The sequence below is a fragment of the Primulina eburnea genome, chromosome 9, assembly GCF_022965805.1.
Source record: "Primulina eburnea isolate SZY01 chromosome 9, ASM2296580v1, whole genome shotgun sequence".
Lineage (NCBI taxonomy): Eukaryota > Viridiplantae > Streptophyta > Magnoliopsida > Lamiales > Gesneriaceae > Primulina > Primulina eburnea.
This window is the reverse complement of record NC_133109.1, coordinates 24,367,966-24,376,888: the sequence shown is the minus strand read 5'-3', so window position 1 is coordinate 24,376,888 and position 8,923 is coordinate 24,367,966. Positions and strand designations below refer to the sequence as shown.

Below are 8,923 nucleotides of genomic sequence, written 5' to 3'. Positions count from 1 at the left end.
ATGGACCCACGGTTCCAATTTTAGTCTTCATGTTCTCAAAATTGACCCATATGCGAACACACCGAGCCATCTCCAAATTTAATTGAATTTGGTTCTCTAATTTGTAAAAATATCGCATTACAGTAAAAATATCGATTGGTACTCACGAAAAATTTAAGGTCCGTTTTTAGCAAGTGTCACTAGTCCAGACGCAGGTTTTAAAATTACCTTGAGCCTGAAATTACGAATAAGGCCGTTAGAAGGCGCGCTCGCCCGGCCAGCCTCGCCCATCATGTTGTCTCGTGTGCTCACCCAGCCGCCTGCTCGCCCTGCCCCTTGCTCGAGCGTCCCTCACCTCGCCCTGCGCAAGTCACCACTCATAGCCCCTCTCCACACCCTTGCGCAGCATCGTCGCTCGCCCTCGCTCAGCCTCGCCCACAGCTCCCCTTACGAATGATTATGTGGTTTTAGAATATCTTGGTTTCTGAAGAGCCCTGGCACGCCCTCGCACTCGCCCTTCGCCCGCAATCCTTGGTTTCTGAAGAGATTTTGCGGGCGTTGCACCCAAGCCCCTACGACCTGACGGGACAGGTCGATCCCCGTAATTTTCACAGCGGCAAATATCGTTTGTTAACGACAAACCAAATAAAGTTTTCTAACACGGTATGCCCTTGTCGCCCCCATCTTCAAGGTCCTCAACTAAGCTTTTGTAGAAAAAATAATAACCACTTTCCCGTGCCCTTGACTCCTCTGCTAAAATAGTCCTTAGCAGGAAAAATAAAACTTCAACCTCCTCACCCTCTAACTCCACTGCTAGGCGATGTCTTAGCAGGAAAATAAAACTCTCACCTCATCATCTTGTAACTCCTCTGCTAAGCCGGGCCTTAGAAGGAAAAATCAAACTCTCATCTCATAATCTCATAACTCCTCTGCTAAGCCGGGCCTTAGCAGGAAAATAAAAATTCCCCACCCTCACACTCTAACTCCTCTGTTAGGCGACGTCTTAGCAAGAAAATAAAAATTCTTCACCTTCACCCTCTAAATCCTCTGCTAAGCGACCCCTTTAGCAGGAAAATAAAAATTCTCCACCCTCACCCTCTAACTCCTCTGCTAGGCGATGCCATAGCAGAAAAATAAAATTTTTCTCCTCCCCAACTCTGCTCCTCTGCTAGGCAGTGCCTTAGCAGGAAAATAAAATTTTTCTCCTCCCCAATTCTGCTCCTCTGCTAGGCGGTGCCTTAGCAGGCAAATAAAATTTTTCTCCTCGCCGTCTCTGCTGCTTTGCTAGGCGATGCCATAGCATGAAAATAAATTTTTTCTCCTCCCTAACTCTGCTAGGCGATGCCTTAATAGGAAAATAAAATTTTTCTCCTCCCCACCTCTGCTCATCTGCTAGGCGATACTCTAGCAGGAAAATAAAATTTTCTCACTGTGAGGCCCATTTATTCTAATGATAATTAATGATCAAACAATAATGGTTTGATTTAGATTTGCAGCGGAAATGGTTTAAAATAATTTAAAACAGACCTCAGGGCCTAGAAGAATTTCGGCATGACCTCCTCGTAAATAGGACATCACGAAAAACTCAACCATCAGAAAATAATAAAATGACTCAAAACTGACGCTGCGATAAACATATACAGTCACATGCAAGTACCGGCCAGACACACATCAACAATTCTCAAACATCAATTCAACTAAGCCGGCAAGGCTTTAAAATATACTAAAACTGATCCAAACTAAATAATAACATGTCAAACACCCATATAGATACTCGGGCATCTCCCCAGCAAATAAAATACAACACATAACTGACACAACTCCAAGACAACAAAAAAGACTAGCTGAGAGACTCCAACGAACTAAAACCAAGCAATCCAACCTCAATCCCGAGCTCCACTGGCGGAACCTCGGCCTGATGCTGCAAAACGACTCGGGAGATCTACAATGGTGCCCAATAGCAACCACATCAACACCCCAGAAAACAACTGAGGTTAGGATTCTGGTGTGAAACAGTCCAACAATAACAACAATAACATAAATCATGCATAATCATATAATGAAATGTAATATGCAATGCATGAAAGGATCAACGAATAACCGGGATAACAGGAGCCAACAAATGGTACGATAACAACTGGAATAATGCTCGAGCAACAACACAGGGGAGCTACATCGTCATGAAACTAAACTGCCCTGCCAAGTATGCGAGGTATGCCAAGCTGTGCTGAATAACACCCCTGAATCGGCCTCCATACAGCTGATATGATATAACAGAATGACACAACAAAACGAACTACATGACACAATCCCAGCGCTCACCTCAAAAGGCTGCACTAACCACGGTATTATTCAATCACATCTACGGTCTCATGTGTATAGGCCTATAAGCCACACTATGATCTCGAGATAAACAACAGTGTCAGATAACAACGGATATCAACAACGGCTAACAAGAACGATAGTGCTCAACATGAATGTAATAACAATATGCTCTATGCTAAATACCAATAATATGTCACAATAATAAACATATATCACAATGAAGGCATTTAACAATTAACAACAATCAACAAGTCATAAACATGATCCATGTATCACAGAATGACAATTAAACATAATTTATGTTTTACCGTCGTATGTTACCTAGCTGTAACATACCTATACCAACTTTAAACTCCAATATCAACTTCTCTTCAAGACTCTCGGCCTAAACAAAACCACGATAAGCCGATCATGAAAACTACATTCCATACCAATGTCCGATTTGGCACAAAAGATCATAAAATTCGTATCTCACTCAATATTACCTCAAATCAATATCCTTCAAATAGAAATGAAAGATAACTCAATTATCTAAGTTTCTTTAGTTGAAACCATCTTCATAATCTCAGTAGAATATTCTCAGAATTTTCAAGAAAACACTGTTACTTCCAAATTCGCGGACAGAATCTCATACACTGAGCAGTTCCAGAAAAACAAGCATAACTTGCTCAACTCTTAATGGAATTTAACGAATATTATATCATTACGAAATCAACACATAGCTCTACAACTCTTATTTGAATCACAAGTCCAGAATCCGAGTGCATAATTGACAAAAACTCGAATTACAGTAGGTGTCCTGCACAACACACTTGCAGAATTCGATTTTTGCACATTTGGTAGAAAAATCATAACAAATCCGGTTTTTATCGAAATTTGATGATTAGAGCGGCTATAAACAGAAAACGTAAACCAATACAAAGTTTATTTAGGTCATTTCTACAAATTTAAGTTGTAAAAATTGCAGCAACACAAAGATCTCACCCCAAAACTGGAAGAATTCGTGCAGAAACAGAGCACCAGAACAGCAACTTAGATCTACCCGAATCCTTGCTCAAACTTCGCGATTTCTGTCTTGAATCGAAGCCTAGGATGTTAGGAAGACATCCCTTGATATTGATCGAGATTTAGACGGCGGACGGAGGAGATATCACGATTTTCCCGCAGCCGCTACACAAGTGATGGGAATGGAGTTTGGGGGAAAGCTTCTTTCTTCTTTCTTTCCTTTTCTCTCGATTCTTCCTTCTCTTATTTGGTAAGTTGTGTGTATATATATATAGCTTTAGTATTTGGTTTCTAAAATTGTAACTCAAGCCCATTTATCCCGGTCTGTATTTATTTGCTCTTGTGTGTTATTTAAACTCTATATGTATTTTATATCGTTCTCCGATATTCTAAATTACATATTTTTAACACACTTCTTAAATTTATTTGACATAAATAATTATTTTAATTTACAACTCAATAATTATTCTAAGTATGCCAAATTATCGGATAATTGATTATAGGGCCTTACATTTCTTCACCCCTTAAAACAAATTTCGTCCTCGAAATTTCTGTATATACACATATATCTTACACACGATACAAAATCAAAAATACAATATTAAGAATCAAACAGATATGGATAACACGTTCTCATTTTCTCTTCTGTTTCCCACGTTAATTCTTCTACACCATGCCTCGACCACTGAACACGTACAAGTGGTATAACTTTATTGCGTAAAACTTTATCTTTACGATCCAAGATACAAACAGGATAATCAGTTTACGTTAGAGAAGGGTCGAGTTCAACCTCATCAGGCTGAATCACAAGAGACGGATCGGGCTCATACTTACGCAACATAGAAACATGGAAAACATTGTGGATGCCAGACAATGACTGGGGCAAATCCAAACAACAAGCGCAAGTACCAATACGCTCAACAATCTCGTAGGGGCCAACGAAACGAGGTGATAACTTACCCCTCATGTCAAAACGAACAACACCTCTAAACGGAGAGATCCTCAGAAATACAAAATCTCAAACTTGAAATTCTAGAGGTCGACGACGTCTGTTAGCATAACTAGCTTTCCGATCTTGGGCATCTTTCAATCTATGACGAATCAACTGGACTTATCATGCATTTCCTGAACAATGTCAGGTCCAATCAACTGCTTCTCACCAAATTCATCCCAAGAAAGAGGTGATCGACATCTTCTACCGTACAAAGCTGTAAAAGGAACCATACCAATAGTCACCTGGAAACTGTTGTTATATGAAAATTCTACCAGTGGTAAAGCTTCCTGCCAACTATCTTTAAAATCCATGACTACAGCTTGAAGCAGATCCTCGAGTGTCTGGATTGTACGCTCTGTCTGACCATTTGTCTGAGGATGGTAAGCAGTACTCATCGCAAGCCGTGTACCCAATTATTTTTGGAAACTAGTCCAAAATTTTGATGTGGATCTGGGGTCACGATCTTAGACTATTGAAACTGGAACTCCATGAAGTCTCACAACATTTTCAATATACAGATGAGCTATTTCTTTGTACGAATACGTCCTTTCATACGGAATAAAGTGTGCCGATTTAGATAATCTGTCGACAATCACCCAAATAGCATCGAAATGACGAGAAGTACGTGGCAAATGCGTGACAAAATCCATAGCCACGTGCTCCCAGTTCCACCGAGGAACCTCAAGACTATGCAGTAATCCTCTAGGTCTCATTCATTCTGCTTTGACTTTCTGACTGATCAAACAACGGGACACAAACTTAGCCACATCCTTTTTCTTATTCTTCCACCAAAACTGAGGCCGTAGAATATGATACATTTTCCTTCCTCCTGGGTGGATACTATGTCAAGTACAATGATCTTCTTTAAGGATGGCTGTACGCAATTCAGGAATATCTGGGATAACCAATCTACCATTCAACCGAAGAGAATCATCTGAGTGAATTGAGAAACCAGATTGGTGTCTTTGAGATACTAACTCATAAGATTTCAGAACTCGATCATCAGTTTTCTGAGCTGACTTTACAATCTGAATGAACTCTGGCTCAATAGAAATCTGAGACAAACAAACAACATTACCTTGGATTTGAAATTCCAACCCAGAGGTGCAAATATCGTCTCGTAACTTAGAAACAAGAATCGAGGATAAATTAACATCAACAACCTTACGACTCAAAGCATTGGCAATGACATTCACTTTTCTCGGATGATACTGGATAAAAGGGTGAAGATGATCGTTCAATCCTTCAATGAAACTTTCAACGACGGCAACCTATCTCGCAGCAACATGAGGAGCATATCTCAGCATAGCATAAAATGTATCCGCATACTCCGCAACTAACATATCGCCCTGCTTCAAGTTATGAAACTCCGGAGCCTTAGAACTGTAAAATGATGGAGGACGGTAACTATCCTTAAACTTCAGCTTGAATATATCCCACGATGGAACAATCCTCTGAGTATCTAAAGTCATCGATGTAGTAGACCACCACATTTTAGCATGATCTTTCAATTGATGCACAACTAATCTCAATCGACACTGTGAAGGATAAAAAATTCCTCAATCTCAGAAATCCACAGTTCTGCTTTCTCAGCTCCCTCAGAACCATTGAATCGAGGTGGATGCATAGAATGGAAACGCACAACTAACTCATCCATCCTAAGCTGGTCTAGATGATCAGCAGCTTGCTCAACAAAAGTATCATCATCAACATGGACACGAGATCTACCACGTCCACGACCTCGACCTCGAGCTAGAGGAATCTCATCAACAGAAATTTCTCCACCTCCCTCCATTCTATACGATAAAACACCAAAACAATTAGAATGGAAGTAAACAAAACATATAACCACATAAATATGTTGTCAAGTAGCATACACATGCGCAACAACCATTTTAGTGACAAGACTCAAGTGTCCTAGACTCTAGTTTGAGCGTATCCCAATTTACGCTCTGATACCAAGATCTGAGGCTCATTTATTCTAATGACAATTAATGATCAAACAATAATGGTTTGATTTAGATTTGCAACGGAAATGGTTTAAAATAATTTAAAACAGACCTCAGGGCCTAGAAAAATTTCGTCATGACCTCCGCGTAAATAGGACATTCCGAAAAACTCAAGCATCAGAAAATAATAAAATGACTCAAAACTGACGCTGCGATAAACATATACAGTCACATGCAAGTACCGGCCAGGCACACATCAACAATTCTCAAACATCAATTCAACTAAGCCGGCAAGTTTTTAAAATATACTAAAACTGATCCAAACTAAATAATAACATGTCAAACACCCATACAGATACTCGGGGCATCTCCCCGGCAAATAAAATACGACACATAACTGACGCAACTCCAAGAAAACAAAAAATGCAAGCTGGGAGACTCCAACGAACTAAAACCAAGCAATCCAACCTCAATCCCGAGCTCCACTGGCGGAACCTCGGCTTGATGCAGCACAACGACTCGGGAGTTCTACCACGGTTCCCAATAGCAACCACAGCAGCCCCCCAGAAAACAACTGAGGTTAAGATTCTATGAAACAGTCGAATAATAACAACAATAACATAAATCATGCATAATCATATAATAAAATGTAATATGCAATGCAGGAAAGGCTCAACGAATAATCGGGATAACAGGAGCCAACACACGGTACGCTAACAACTGGAATAATGCTCGAGCAACAACAAATGAGAGCTACATCGTCATGCAACTAAACCGCCCTGCCAAGTATGCGAGGTATGCCAAGCTGTGCTGAATAACACCCCTGACTCGGCCTCCATACAGCTGATACGATATAACAAGATGGCACAAAAAACGAACTAGATGACGCAATCCCATCGCTCACCTCAAAAGACTGCACTAACCAAGGGATTTTTCAATCACATATATGGTCTCATGTGTATAGGCCTATAAGCCACACTATGATCCCGAGATAAACAACAGTGCCAGATAACAACGGATATCAACAACGGCTAACAAGAACGATAGGGCTCAATATGAATGTCATAACAGTATGCCCTATGCTAAATGCCAATAATATGTCACAATAATAAAAATATAACACAACGAAGGCATTTAACAATTTACAACAGTCAACAAGTCATAAACACAATCCATGTAACAAAGAATGACAATTAAACATAATTTATGTTTTACCGTCTTATGTTACCGAGCTGTAACATACCTATACCAACTTGAAACTCCAATATCAACTTTTCTTCAAGACTCTCGGCCTAAACAAACCACAATAAGCCGATCATAAAAACTACATTACATACAATTGTCCGATTTGGCACAAAAAATCATAAAATTCGTATCTTGCTCAATATTAACTCAAATCAATATCAGTCAAATGGAAATCAAAGATAACTCAATTATCTAAGTTTCTTTAGTTGAAACCATCTTCAGAATCTCAGTAGATTATTCTCAGAATTTTCAAGAACACACTGCTACATCCAAATTCACGGACATAATATCATACACTGAGCAGTTCCAGAAAAACAATCATAACGTGCTCAATTCTTAATGGAATTTAAGGAATCTTATATCATTACGAAGATAACACATAGATCTACAACTCTTACTTGAAACACAAGTCCAGAATCCGAGCGCATAATTGACAAAAACTCGAATTACAGTAGGTGTCCTGCACAACACACTTACAGAATTCAATTTTTGCACACTTGGTAGAAAAATCATAACAAATCCGGTTTTTATCGAAATTTGATGATTCCAGCGGCTATAAACACAAAACGTAAACCAATAAAAAGTTTATTTAGGTCATTTCTACAAATTTAAGTTGTAAAAATCGCAGCAACACAAAAATCTCACCCCAAAACTGGAAGAATTCGTGCAGAAACAGAGCACCGGAACAGCAACTTAGATCTACCCGAATCCTTGCTCAAACTTCGCAATTTATTTCTTGAATCGAAGCCTAGGATGTTAGGAAGACATCCCTTCAGATTGATCGAGATTTAGACGCCGGACGCAGGAGATATCGCGATTTTCCTGCAGCCGCTACACAAGTGACGTGAATGGAGTTTGGGGGAAAGCTTCTTTCTTTCCTTTTCTCTCGATTCTTCCTTCTCTTATTTGGTAAGTTGTGTATGTATATATATATATATATATATATATATATATATATATATATATATATATATCATGTGTATTTGGTTACTAAAATAGTAACTCAAGCCCATTTATCCCGGTCTGTATTTATTTGCTCTCGTGTCTTATTTAAACTCTATATATATTTCATATCGTTAAATTCTCCATTATTCTAAAATACATATTTTTAACACATTTCTTAAATTTATTTGGCATAAATAATTATTTTAATTTACAACTCGATAATTATTCTAATTATGCCAAATTACCGGATAATTAATTACAGGGCCTTACACTTCTTCACCCCTTAAAACAAATTTCGTCCTCGAAATTTCTGTTTATACACATACATCTTACACACGATACAAAATCAAAAATACAATATTAAGAATCAAACAGATATGGATAACACGTTCTCATCTTCTCTTTTGCTTCCCACGTTGATTGTTCTACACCATGCCTCGACCAATGAACTCGTACAAGTGGTATAACTTTATTGCGTAAA

General features: G+C 39.0%; 2 long non-coding RNA genes across 2 annotated transcripts; both read right to left on the bottom strand.

Annotated features, from left to right (window-relative positions):
• Positions 1 to 1,671: 1,671 nt before the first annotated feature.
• LOC140841362 (uncharacterized) lies at positions 1,672 to 3,508 on the bottom strand. Its single transcript, XR_012120141.1, has 3 exons — positions 3,289 to 3,508; positions 2,641 to 2,689; positions 1,672 to 1,921 (listed from the first exon to the last, which is right to left on the bottom strand). It is a non-coding gene; the product is annotated as an uncharacterized lncRNA (long non-coding RNA).
• A 2,996-nt stretch (positions 3,509 to 6,504) lies between these two features.
• LOC140841364 (uncharacterized) lies at positions 6,505 to 8,377 on the bottom strand. Its single transcript, XR_012120143.1, has 3 exons — positions 8,143 to 8,377; positions 7,496 to 7,544; positions 6,505 to 6,780 (listed from the first exon to the last, which is right to left on the bottom strand). It is a non-coding gene; the product is annotated as an uncharacterized lncRNA (long non-coding RNA).
• Positions 8,378 to 8,923: the final 546 nt, after the last annotated feature.